Consider the following 13,942-nt stretch of genomic DNA (forward strand, 5'->3'; position numbering starts at 1 on the left):
CCTGGAGGGCATCCCTCTTCCAGCCATATGTGCTAACGCTGGGCACATACAGGTTACATACCCACAGCTTGGCCCTGGTGGTTCCCTTACCCCCAGGGCTACCTGGAGCCCCCACACTAATTCCTGGGGAGCCCCTGCCTACCCAGCTGCTCGCTTCCAGCGTCTCCCAAAGAAGTCTATAACCTCGGTGACGATGACCACTCCTACTGGGACAGCTACCCCCCTTGCCTGGTTTTTGGACTCAGAGGTCAACCCTCATCTTCTGATCACCTCAACACCCTGAATCAGGACCTCTCTTGCCCGGCTGCTAGTACAACTCCACAGAGAGGGGGCCCGCTCTCTCCCACTTCCTGGGGCGCCCGGCCCACTCAATAACCCTATCTCCTTGCCCTCTATTACAGTTGTGAGTCAGTGGTGTGACCCCACTGGTCGGTGGGCGACAGGGACCTCTTTCCCACCTGGTTGCTACCTGTCCCGTGGCTACCTGCACTTATACGCCTCAAGACAGCGCCGGGTGGGATCACCGAGCTCCTAACAACTCTGGGAGCTACTGAAAGCAACCCCAATGGTGCCCACCCAACTGACCGTGCAAGTCGGAGCAAGCAACTCCACCCCCTCCCTATTAACTGGGGTCCACCATGGCCAAGCAGTTGAAAGCCAATAAGAACTTAGACATCACCACAAAGCTACTTGCGGCCAACAAAAGCAAGAAACATGACCCCCCCTCAAATTAACCCCACAGAAGTCGCCAGACGACAAAGGACCCGTTGCAACTAAAGAGGACATTCAAGCCTTCATGGCAGATATTAAATCAGAGTTCAGGTCGTGCATGACCGATCTCACCACAAAGCTTTATCACACCAACCAAAGGGTAACAGAAGTAGAACAGCGCATGGGGGAAGTTGAAGACCACTCCCAGGACCACACAGTGGCTTTGGGAGGGATCCAACATTCGATCCAAACCCTACAAGATCGATGTGAGATCCTCGAGTTCAAACAGGAGGACCTTGAGAATAGGGCTCGGTGTAACAACCTCTGAATTCGGGGCATCCTATCCTCTGTCCCAGATAAGGATCTCCCAGAGAATTTTTTCCAGGCCCTTCTCCCTCAACTAGACAAACCCCAGCTGCTGCTGGATCGAACCCACAGGCTGCGCCCTCAACGAGGAGTGGAATCAGACTCAGGCTCCCCTCTGACGCAATAACGAGAGTGCATTTCTTCACGACGAAGGATGCCATTTTGGCGTTAAGCCGCTCCCGGGACGAGCTATCCTTCCAGGGGGCTACCCTCCAAATCTATCAAGACTTCTCACTTCTCACCTTGCAAAAAAGGAAATCCCTCTGCCCACTAACTCTCTATCTCCAGAACCACCAAATTCGCAACAGATGGCTGTTCCCAACTGCTCTCCAGTTTACTTACAATGGCTTCCCTCAAAGAATTAGCCATCTGGAAGACTCTGAGAAGATTCTACACTCAGATTCCTCTAAAGGCTCCCCGACCCTCTCTACAGCCAACAACGAAGGCAGAGCCACTGCTTCCCCACCGAAACCCAAGGGGACGCCTTAGTCTAGAGTCCTGAGGTATGGGAGGAGAAAATAACTGACCGCTTGCCTCTCCCTCTCCCCTTGAACTCCTCAACCTACCCTTTCAAAATGCCTAGAAAGAAACCTTTTGGCGGGCCCTCTATGGCTCATGCCCGTTTCCAAGGTACAGATCATCCATGAGTCCTTGGAATGGTTCTTTTTTCCGATCGCCAGCCCCGGCCACGTTGGCGGGGAGCATGGCTCTGGCCAAGTTGGCCGGGAGCATGGCTCTGGCCAAGTTGGCCATGGGGGGGGTCTGATTCTGAAACCCCAGACCCCCCTTGAACAATCTTCTGTTCTCCCATTGAAGCCTCAGTTCAAAAGTTCAGAGACAGAGTGATTTCCAGCTATGGCTCCTCTATAATGACAGCTGATCCTGGCCTGCCCCGGCCCCCCCCACCCAACTATCCCTTCTGATGCTGAGGCCGCCTCGGATTGCCCAACTTTACGTTTTATCTCCCTTAACATTAAGGGTCTGATCTCTCCAGCCGAACGCAAATCGATTATTCAACGACTCCTGGATGAAGACGCCGGAGTGCCTTTGTTGCAAGAGACCCACCTACTCCCGGGGGACTTTGGGCGCCTCAGGTCTAGAGACTTCCCGCTGCAGTTCTTAGCTTCTGACGGCACTAAGAAAGAGGGGACTCTGATTCTTTTTAGGATGGGCCAGAATCTGCAGATTCTGAACACCAATTTGGCCCTGAAGGCACCTATGTTGCCATTAAATGCCTTTTACTAGGCCAACTATACACGCTTGTTACCACATATGCCCCCAATGTGGGTCAAACCGCCTTCTATGACTCCCTGGGCACAACCCTCTCTTCCTTCTCAGAAGGCCTAAAGGTGATCAGAGGCAACTTTAACGGAGTCCCGGATCCCACGAACGACAAATCGCATCCTCCCTCTCCTAAAGATTTTAACACGGCACTGGGCCTCCTGTGCCTTCTCAGAACTCTAGAGGTAGTGGACTCGTGGCGGGTGCTTCACCCCACAGAGAGGGATTTTTCCTTCTACTCCTATGTCCATAGACCTTCTCAAGAATCAACCTCCTCCTGACGTCACCACAATAACTGTCTTATGTCAAGGAAATCTCGATTGGGACAAGAACCCTATCTGACCACGCTCCAGTAGCCCTAGAACTCCGAGTCCACCAACCCACTCCACTCCCGCCTCGCCGCTGGGCTTTATTTGACCCGATCCTCAACGACATGCCCCTGAGAGACTAAATCGCCACCACTATCCAAAACTTCTTCAAAGAAAATCAGAATGAAGATACTTCCCCAGCAAACACCTGCGTTGCCATGAAGGCGGTGGTCCGGGGGGAACTGATTTCCCAAGGAGCGGCATACCACGGATCTAGGCGACAACCCCGCCTGTCCCTTGAAGAGGAACTTCGAGAAGCCGAAAGAACACATAAGCTGAAAGGCTGGTCCCTGAAAAAAAAGCGGGCAATCCGTATCGCCCGCAATAAAATTGAGGTTAACTATGCTGAACATACAGCTCATCTCCTGGCCAAAACTAAACAGTTCTACTATGCTAAAAATAACAAAGCGAACAAACTACTAGTGAGCAAACTAGCCAAAGTGAGGCAGAGCGGTGTCCGGTCAAAGGTTCGACACCAAAAAGATCGAATGACCAAAGGGTCGAGGTAATGGGACCGATTTTTTTAAAAGAATATATATATATATTTTTGGGGTTTCCGTTTAGTAAAAAAAAAGTGGTTTTTGCACCAAAAACAGGGGTTTGGGGGGACACCCCCACCCAAAAAAATAAAAAATAAAATAATTCGACCCTTTGGTTTTCGGTCCTTTTGATTCGACCCTTTGGTCATTCAATCATTTGCATTCGAACATTTGACCTAGAACCAGGCGGAACAACACAATCATCGGGCTACGGGATCGGCAAGGCACTGTTCAATATGCAGAGCAGGAGAAACAGCAATTGGCAGCAGATTACTTGGCTCAGGTGATGACCGCACCCCCCAGAGACCGTAGTGAACAAAGAAAATACCTACAGAAGGCAGCTCTACCCCACCTAAAGGCCACAGCTCGAGAAAACCTGTACTCTCCCATCACAAGTGAGGCAATTGAAGCCACCATTAAGTCCCTCAAATAGTGAGCCCAGGGGCCCGGTGGGTTTTCTAACAGATTCTACAAAATCTTCCCGCCACAATTACTGGCTCCAATGGTGGCCCTCCTTTTTTTTCAAATTTAGTTTTATTGGTTTTTAGAGTAATACAAAGGCCCGGTATCATGATGCGGGTGAACAGTGGAACATCAGGTACAACAACATCAAACAAGGTCCTTGTTCACATCTGGAATGTAATTTTCAACATAACCTAAAAACGCTGTTTCCCCTTTCCCTCCCTCCACCCGCCCTAATACAGTGATATCGGTAATACGTTCCTTTTCTTTGATCAGTCTCTGCAATGAAGTTAGGTATTGTTATAACAGATTTGGGTCCATCGAGTGACTTATGAAGCAGTATCAACAGTGTGTTCTGAGAGTGTATCATTAGGGTCTCACTGGTTCAGTATTTTATGCTTTAGGCTTGGATTATTAGCAGCTGTTGCCACCTCAACACCTGTGTCGTCTCTCTTTAGTGCATTGTGTAGTGCCACTTCGTGAACTAGTGACTCGGTATGTGTTGGTCTACGAAATCCTGCCATTAGATGTCACACTGGGTAGCTCTCGCTTGTAGACTTGCTGTAATCTTTTCTATCACATAAATGCTAGTTGCCACATTCACCCATTCTCTCTTACATGGGATTACCTCAGCCTTCCATTTAATGACCAGGCACGCTCTGGCTGCTAATAGCAAGGGGGTGATCACACCAGTTGCTCTCACATATTCATCTTCATATAGCTCTAATCCGAACAGTGTCAAAAGAGGTGTAAATTCTCGCTGTATTCCTTCAATCTCCTTAATCCACCCCACAATTGTCCCAATAGACCTTTATTTTGAGGCATTCCCACCACATATGCCAGTAAATTGCAATTTGTCCGCTCTCGCGCCAGCATACAGGGTTTACAGTCTGGTACATTTTGGCAAGTCTGTGGGGGTCGTATTGCCACCTGTGGAGGAGTTTTACAGCGTGTAGCTTGTACTGGGAGGCTATTGACACTTTTGGGTTAACTGTGCATATTATGGACTATAATTCAGGGGAAATCTCTGTTTGCATATCGGTTTCCCATTTTTTCCTGAGCCTATCCGTGGAACCTCTCTCTGCTTCTATCAAAGTTTTGTAGTTGGCTGAGATTAAACCTTTAGTGCCTGAGAGGGTGTCGAGAAGCTTTTCAAAGGGGGTAAGGTCCCTTTGGATCTTTGCCTTCCACGGGGATCTTAGCATTATTCCCTTCAATTGTAGGAATTGGAAAACTGAGAGTTTCCCGATGTTTAGGGCATCTTCGAGATCAGTGATCGAAATAAATCTCCCTACCCTCCAGAGTTGGCCCACCCTCTCCAAGCCAGCTTCGAACCATATTTGGAACCGTGCATGATCCAGGATTTCTTCCCTTATTCCCGGTGCCCAAATGTGGCTTAGTGGGGATGACCAAGTCGTAATGTGTCACATTTCTAGAGTATCCTTCCAGATTTCCCAAATAGTTCCTATTTTCGGGTGTTCCCTTATTCTGCGTGTCAGTTTTCCTTTGGGGACTCAGAGCCATTCTGAGAGAGTGGCCAGTGCGAAGTGGTAGTTATCAAGGGCAAGCCATTGTAAGTGTGTGTGGTTTCTGAGATATGGTATTAGTACTCTAAGTTGTGTCGCCATGTAGTATTTTTCGAGATAAGGTAATCCCACTCTGCCTTTTTCTTTGGGGAGAGTAAGTACGTTGTACGCAATTCATGATTTTTCCCTTGCCATAGGAAGTGCAGGATGATTTTTTTGACTTCATTGAAGTATGCTTTGGGGATTCTAATGGGTAGCATTTGAAAGAGGTATAGAAATCACGGGAGGCATACCATTTTAATTACATTTTGACTCTCCCTATCCATGAGACTGTCAGGTTTCCCCATTTCTCCAAGTCTGCACAAAACTTTGTAAGTAATTGTGGCAAGTTAGCATCGTAAATGGCACCTAGGGTTTGATTGATCCCTAAATATTTCAGTGAGGGCCCGCTGATGGTAAGTCCCAAGGTCGAATAGATCTCTCTCATTCTGGGTGGGTTCATGGAGCGGCAACAGTATGGATTTACCCTTGTTAATTTTAAGACCGGAGAGACTGCCATATTGTTCAATCAATTGTATCGCTCTGGGAATGGATTCTAATGGGTTTGTGATATATAACAAGAGGTCATCAGCGTATAATGCTAGTTTATATTCATGTTCATTGACCACGATTCCCCTGGCCGATCGATCAGCTCTTATTTTTTGTGCCAGCGGTTCCAGTGATAGGGCAAAGAGAATTGCAGATAGGGGACAGCCTTGTCTCGTTCCTCTTTTTAGGGGGAACCATCTCGAGTAGTCTCAGTTGACGGACACCAAGGCTTTAGGAGATGTATAAAGTGCCTTCACCCCTTTTCTAAATCCCTCCCCAAGACCAACCTTACTTAGGACTGCCTCCAAAAAACCCCACTCCACCCTATCAAATGCTTTCTCTGCATCAATAGAGAGGAGGACTGATTCCTCTCCTCTCTTCTGCGATTCATTTATTAAGTGTAGGGTCTTTCGCATATAATCTGATTCCTGGCGACCGATTATGAATCCTACTTGGTCTGGGTGTATGAGAGGGGGCATATATATTTCTAAGCGCGCTGCCAATATTCTGGCATATATTTTGGCGTCTATATTGAGCAATGAGATCGGCCGGTACAAGCCGCATTGTTTGCGGTCCCTTCCTGTTTTTGGTATTACTGAAATCAGGGCCTCTGAGAACGAGTCCAGAGCTTTACCGGAGTCTAGGATGTCGTTAAATAGTTTTAATAACAGGGGAAGCAATGGGGATAGAAATGCCTTGTAGAAGCCGGCTGTGAAGCCATCGTTTCCAGGGGTCTTTCCCACTGGTAGTCTCTTTACAGCTGGTTCAATTTCCTCCCCAGTGATTGGGGCATTCATTATGTCCGCCTTGTCGTCTGTTAGGATTGGCATCGTGATATCGGACAGGTAAGTATCTATGTCTCGGCCGTTCTTTGTCGCTTCCAAGTTATATAGCAGTTGGTAAAATTGGGCGAATGCCTCTGGGATGTCTGTGTCTTGTGCGTTCAGGGGGTCCTTTGGGCTATTTTGTATTGATGTGACCCATCTTTCTTCCCTTTGCCCGTGCAGTCTGCTTGCTAATAAGGCATCAGATTAATCTCCTTTCTCATAGTATTTCTGCTTCAGAAGCTGTAGCTTCTTGACGACTTGGGCTTCCTCGAGGAGACGAAGTTCCTCTCTTTTCTGTCTTGATAAAAGGATTTTCTCTTCTCTGCCCTCTGTAGCTGTTCGGGCCACCCAGTCTAACTCTGCTATCTCGCCTCTTAGTTTTTTCTCTATCAGGGATCTCTCTCTTTTTTTGTTTGCGCCTTCCCTAATCAATACCCCCCGCCAGGTGGCTTTCCCTGCATCGCAGACTGTTTTGATGGGTACTATTCCATCGTCGTTTACCTTAATGTATTCCTCTATTTCAGTCGTCATCTCCGCATGGAAGACAAGGTCTTTCCATAACGAGTCGTTGCAGCGCCATTTCGTTCCTCTGCTGGGAAGTGCACCTAATTCCAATTCTGCAGAGACCATGTCGTGATCTGACCAGGTGATTGGTTCAATTTTCGCACTTGCCATTACCACCATAAGTTCTTCCGAGATATCAATATAATGAATTTGTGTATATGTACCATGCGGTGTGGAATAGAAAGAGTTTCCTTCGGTGCCTGGGTGTAGGGCATGCCAGGTATCTCGTAGTCTATATGTCTGTATCATTCCCATCACCTCCTTTCTACCGCCATCGGCAGGTTCTGATGTAGAAGGGACTGCCGATTTTCTGTCTCTTGTAGCATCGGACCATAAATTGAAGTTGCCTCCAACAATGACATGGCCTTCTGCCTCCAGCATTATTTTGGATAGTGTTTGCTGTATGAATCTGGCTTGGCCAGTGTTTGGGGCATAGACTGTCGCTAACGTGATCTTAAGGCCTCTGATGGTGCCCACCAGCAACATGGCCCTCCCCTCCACATCTCTCCATATCTTCGAAATTTTGAAGTCAACACTTTTTCTGATTAGTATTCCCACCCCTGCTTTCTTCAAAGCTCCAGAGCCCCATTATTCCAAACCCAGTCTGGGCGGTATCACCTTTCGTTCCTCTCCCCTGGCATACTTCGTCTCCGGCATATACAATATATCTATCCCTGACCTCTTGAATTCTCTCACCACCATGGACCTTTTTGTGGGGGAATTGAGCCCTTTGACATTGAGTGAGCAGATTCTCATGTGAGCACCCACTATATTAGTGTCAGGTACTGCCATCACCCTTCTAGGGGTCGTTGTGCGCCTATTCGGGACTGTTTCAAATTCGTGTTAATTGTGTATTTGCAGGAATTAGTACGCATGTGGACGTACATCACTGTGGACCCCCTCCCCTTTCCAACCCTCCTCCCCCCCTTTCCCCCTGCCCCCTGAGTAGCGTCCGATCCATCTGGGTTAGTCGCACCCAGTCAGCCACGGACCACCAGTAAGGACCATACCTCGTTGGTCCCGCTTTTTATCACCTCATAATAAACAATGAACCTCCGCCAAACCCCCTCCCCCCTTTGTATCCAACTTCTGAACATTCAATATCGTCACATATTCTTGCATTGTAAGACTATTTTAAACGTTGGTCGTCGAGTTGTCCGAAGCTTCACGGGGGTGAGCATTAGTTCCAGAGGTAATCATCAGGTGCCCACATAGTTCGGTGCCACTTTCACGACGTTGCTGTTTGGTGAAGGGATCAGTGTTCCATGTCCGAAGAGGCATTTATTCGTCTGAATTTTCGAGATCCTGTGATTTTCTGTCGTCTTGGGCCTTTGATCTTCCATTCTCTGTCTCTGTTTGGATTACCTTCGGCACCCGAGGGGCCTTCCTGTTCGCCAAATATTTTCACTATGCAGCTGTTCATTTCTCTTTCAGTTTTCAGCCTAATTGTGGTTCCGTCCCACTCAAAGGTCAGTGAGAAGGGGTAACCCCATCTGTATCTTATTGCCTTGTCTTTCAGAAATCTAGTCAAGGGATGGCATTTTCTTCTCATAGCCAGGGTGAGGGAGGAGAGATTCGGAAATATGGAGACCCTGGCTGTGCCCATGGAGATCTGAGCGGTGTTCCTTGCTTTTTCTAAGATTCGAGCCTTGTCCGCATATTTGTGAAATCGGGCTAGCATTGTCCTGGGTCCTCCCGCTACACCTCATGCACGATGAATGCAATCAAGTTTGGGCTCCTCAACAGAGTCGTCAACAAACATTAGTTTTAGGATTGTGTGTAGGGTTTTCTTTAGATCTTGTTCTGTTTCACCTTCTTTTTCCGGTACACCAAAAACGCAAATGTTATTGCGTCGTTCGCGATTTTCCAGGTCGTCAACCTTCAACCGGGATTCTTCATCCCTCATCTCGATATCGTTGAGTCTCGTGTCCATTTGTGTTTCTAATGTTGATAACGAGGTTTGATTGTGTTCCACTTCCTCAAGCCTTTCCTCCATTTTATTGATTCTCTGTGTTATTTTGTCAATCTTCCCACTTATGCCCGCCCGCATGCTCTTCATTTCAGAAAGCAGGTCTGCAGCAACTTCGGACTTGGTGGCGGCTGCTTCAAGGCCCGAGGTCGCCATCTCGCTGTTGGGAGGAGGGATGCCCGGGGCGCGTTGTGGCGCAAATTTGAAAAGTGCAATTTTTTCTTTGGAGGTCATAAGCTCGGGGTGTGGGGTGAGTGGGATTGCAGCGTTTAGTAGGACATGTAGCGGTGTCGCCGTGTGTAGCGAACTGCAGCATTTACTTCAGTGGGATTTGTTGTTTCCTTTGTTATTTTCTTTACTTAGGTTTAATCTCGCAATGCCCTCAGGTAGGGTACGTGTGGTTCAGATGACCCTAGAATGATTCCAGGAACTAGGGGTCTTGCTTCTAGTATTGGTTTTTGAGTCAGAAAATTTTACTTTCTTTCTCCTGGCCTGTATCTGTGCCTTCTTTTTTGTCCCTGGCAGCCTTATCTTCTCGTGGAATTTCGTGGGGGAGGTCGTGCTCAGAAGTCCCGGTCACCTCCTAGGTCTTATTTCTGGAGAGGGCTCGGAATAGTAACAGTGGTCTAGCTGGCAGAAGGAGGGTAGCGGTGTTGTATCCGTGTGGTTTCTGGTTCAGAACACGTGGGGGTTCTGTCTTCAATCCAGTGTTGATTTTTGCGTAGGTATACGCCTCTATGAATTGCTAGAGGTTCTGCCTTTGGATGGCTTCTCTTACGAGAAGGCCGAGCACCGGGTCCCTTTGGGTCGTTGTTGTCCTCTGTGTGTGTTGATCTCACTGTGATAGCGGACGTCGTACCTCAGTTCTCCGCTTTGGAACGTGTTACAGGAGGGTGTATTGTACAGGCCAGGGAGGGTGTGCACTCTCAGGTTGCTTTGGGTGCGTAATTGTGGAGCCAGTGAGGGCTATGTGTGCCTGCGCCTGCTGTGAGGGACTCAATGCAGGTTATGTTGCAATGGGAGGTGAGGGGACTTTATCCGACTGCTTGTGTCTCTTGGCTTTGGCCCGTTATTGCGGGGCGCCGCAGGTCTGCACAGCGGGACTCCACACGATGCGTGCCCCCTGCCGGGTGTGGTGTCTCATGGAGGTGTCGCATAGCAGAGATCCGTGGGGGTATGTCAATGGGGGGCACTCCAGAGTATGATCTCCGTTGGGGGTGAGGGCGGGGGACTACGCGCGATGCGCTATGCGCGGTCCTGAGCGTCCTGGAATCGGGCCTCAACTCAGTACCCAATGGTGTCTGTCCAGCCGTTCAGCGCACCTCTGGTGTCCGAGGGTGTGCTGGTTCCTGACGGGTCTCTGCTGTGTAAACTGCTCGGGGATCTCCGCCTCCGCCTTCGGTGGATGTGGTACTTTCTCTGATGTCAGCTGCCTCTCCCCGGGCTGCGTAGTGCAGTCGGGTGCCTTCAACATGGCGCAACCACTCACCACTCTCAGAGGTGTCTTTTCGGGGTGACGGAAGCTCCGATTTTCATCAGATTTTCTCAGAGGAGGTTGGAGGGCCTCTCGGGTCGTGATATCACCGGTTTTCACTGGTGGGGGGCCTATAGCGGGGGCTCAGACCGCTTTCGGGACTGTTGGTGCGGAGCTCACGTGGAGGTAAACCACATCTACGCACCCCCTGGTGGTGATATGGTGGCCCTCTTTACCTCTTTCAGGGATTCGGGCACCGTCACCCCCTCCATGTCGGATCCATCACAATCCTTTTACCCAAACCGGGAAAAGACCCCAAAGACCCAGCTTTGTACAGACCCATTGCCCTGCTACATATTGATGCCAACATCTATTCCAAAATCCTAGCCAACCGCCTTTCACCCATTCTGCCCGACATAATCCACCCGGACCAACCAGGCTTTATTAGTAACAGATCTACGGGATTGGGCCTAATCACAAGGTTGGCGCTCCGGTAAGAACGGCACCGGTAAGGCAATACCGGCATCCATTACCGGGCCGGTGTATCATGACCCTAGATGCAGTTGCTACCGGCATCGCCAAGGACCCGCTGTGGCCGTGCACCACCGTACCGGCACGCGGGCACGCGCGCATATGGGGAGGCCTTAATACCGGCATGCCGCAAAGAAGGGGAGACCACGAGTCACACGTAGAAGTACATACCGGCATCGAGATGCCTGTAAGAAGGGCCACCATGATGCCGGCAATACCGGCATCGCGGACCACCCGTAAACAGCAAACTGCTGTGTAACCAAGTGCCACAGGTGCACTCAATCAGCACAGGTGGAGGCAATGTAGTCAGGGTCAGCACAAAAGGAGCACACCCACACACCACACCCCCCTCAAAGGCAAAATGCTACCACTTGTACTTGCCAAACTGGGCCTGGAGGACATGCCTGCTCTGCTACTCCTTGAGCAGGCAGTACAACAGGAAACACAGAGGAGACGCCGGAGGAGAAGGAGGGTGAGACATGCCCAGCAAATACCACCAGTGCAGGCAGTCGCTCCCCGCAGACAGCCAACAATCTAACGTATAAGGTCCAATCCATTTGACTTAACCCCAGCACAGATCCACACCCTGTACCGCCTGAACAGAGACACCATCACCAACATAGTTTAATTAATACAGGACGACTTGGTCAGCCTGATCAAAATCCGCACAGCCATCCCCCCTTTGCTGAAGGTGGCATCTGTGCTCCACTTCCTGGCCACAGGCACTTATCAACACACAGTGGGCCAAATGCATGGCATGTCCCAATCATGCTTCTCGGTTGTGTTAAACCAAGTGCTGGATGCACTACTGAAGCACGCAAATGCCTACATATCCTTACCAAGGACACCACAGGAGGCAAATGCCACCAAAATAGCATTCCATGCACTGGCAGGCATGCCCAATGAAATTGGTGCCCTCGACTGTACCCATGTAGAGTTGGTAGTCCCACATGCAGTGGAGGCGGTCTACCGCAATCGGAAGCTATACCATTCCATCAATGTGCAGATGGTGTGTGATGCCAGCCAGATAATAACACACTGCTGTGCCAGATACCCAGGATCCACGCATGATGCCATGGTGCTGCGGAACTCCTCACTACCCCGCTACATGGAAGGAGATGTTGTACGAAGTGGCTGGCTGTTGGGTGAGTCTGCCCTCTGGGCCATGGGGGCAGATGGATTGGGGGGGGGTACATGCATATGCTAGGGGAATGCCCTCTGGGCCATGGGGGCAGATGGATTGGGGGGAGGTACATGCATATGCTAGGGGAATGCCCTCTGGGCCAGGGGGGCAGATGGATTGGGGGGAATGGTAGTTTCTTAAGTCATCCGCAGACACACAGCCCTCACATATGCATGCAAAATGCCCCTAGCCAAGACATACATTCCCTGGTGCTTTAAAATCCTAGGACCCTAGGTCGTGTATGTCACACAAGGCTCCCTCTATGGATTGGCATGCACTGTACAGGGCTGACAGCCATGTGGGTGTGGCTGCCAATGACGAGATAGTGCATATGACCTTGAATGATGTACAGGCTGAACACACCTGTCAACTGAGCCTCATCCTCACACATACCTCCTTCTGCTCCCATGTAGGTGATGCTGGATATCCCCTGAAGACGTGGCTAATCACCCCTGTCAGGAACCCGCAGAACGGACACGAGGAGGACTTCAATCGTGCACATACACGTACACGTGTGGTCATTGAGCAGACGTTTGGCCTTTTGAAGGCACGGTTTCGCTGCATCAGCAGGTCGGGAGGGGCACTCATATACGGGCCTGAGAAGGTGGGCAAGATCATCACGGCATGTGTAATGCTACATAACATGTGCATCTGGCGGAACATACCCCTGCCACCTGACATGGAGCTGCCACCACCTGGTGAAGTAGAAGGAGAGGAAGGAGTAGAAGTAGGACATAGGCCAGGACGTGAAACTCGTGAGGGTCGCGCAGTGCGCCAAATGGTCATAGACCAATCATTCTGATGTACTTTGATGCAGTGGGTGCCATGTGTTGTGAACTGTGGGCACTGGGTGTGTGGGCACATGTGCGCGAATCACCATGAAGCAATAAATTGACATGCAATAAATCAGCAATGTCCACTCATGTGATGTTTGTTACACAACTGGTGTATTCGTGAGGAATTAAGTACAACATGATACAACAATCCACGCCCCCACCACCCCTCCACCCACCCCCAACCTACTCCCATTCCCCCAAACACCCCAGTACTACACACTACACCCACCACCACCCCTCCACCCATCCCCTAACACTCAAAGTCAACTATGGCACGACATGTGTCTGCATGTATGCCCAAAGGGATTATGCAGGGTGGCCCTGCTACTGTTGAGCCCCCTTGGGAGTTGGGGGTTGGATCTCTGTGCGGCGCAAACTCCGCCGGGACATGCGCACAGGGCTGGTCTGCCTCGAGCCCGATGGCGTGGATGATGCGGATGACCCAGATGGTTGTGATCCAAGGGGCTGGGTTTGCCGTTGGTCCATGCGGTCAGCAATCCTGGTGAGGATCTGAGCCAAGGCATTGAAGCCATCACGCACTTGCTGTGCATTTGAGTTAATGGCCTGGATAACGGACGTGGTGCTGTCCTGGATAATACGGCGTGTTGTCTCCCCTTCAGCAAGGTACTGCTGCATATAGCCTTGCATCACCTCCTGCCGGGCCTCCATCTTGGAGAGACGTCCCTCAAGGTCCCGTATGGCAGTGTGGGTTGTGGT

Source organism: Ambystoma mexicanum, chromosome 3q, assembly GCF_040938575.1.
Source record: "Ambystoma mexicanum isolate Mex_15411 chromosome 3q, UKY_AmexF1_1, whole genome shotgun sequence".
Classification (NCBI taxonomy): domain Eukaryota; kingdom Metazoa; phylum Chordata; class Amphibia; order Caudata; family Ambystomatidae; genus Ambystoma; species Ambystoma mexicanum.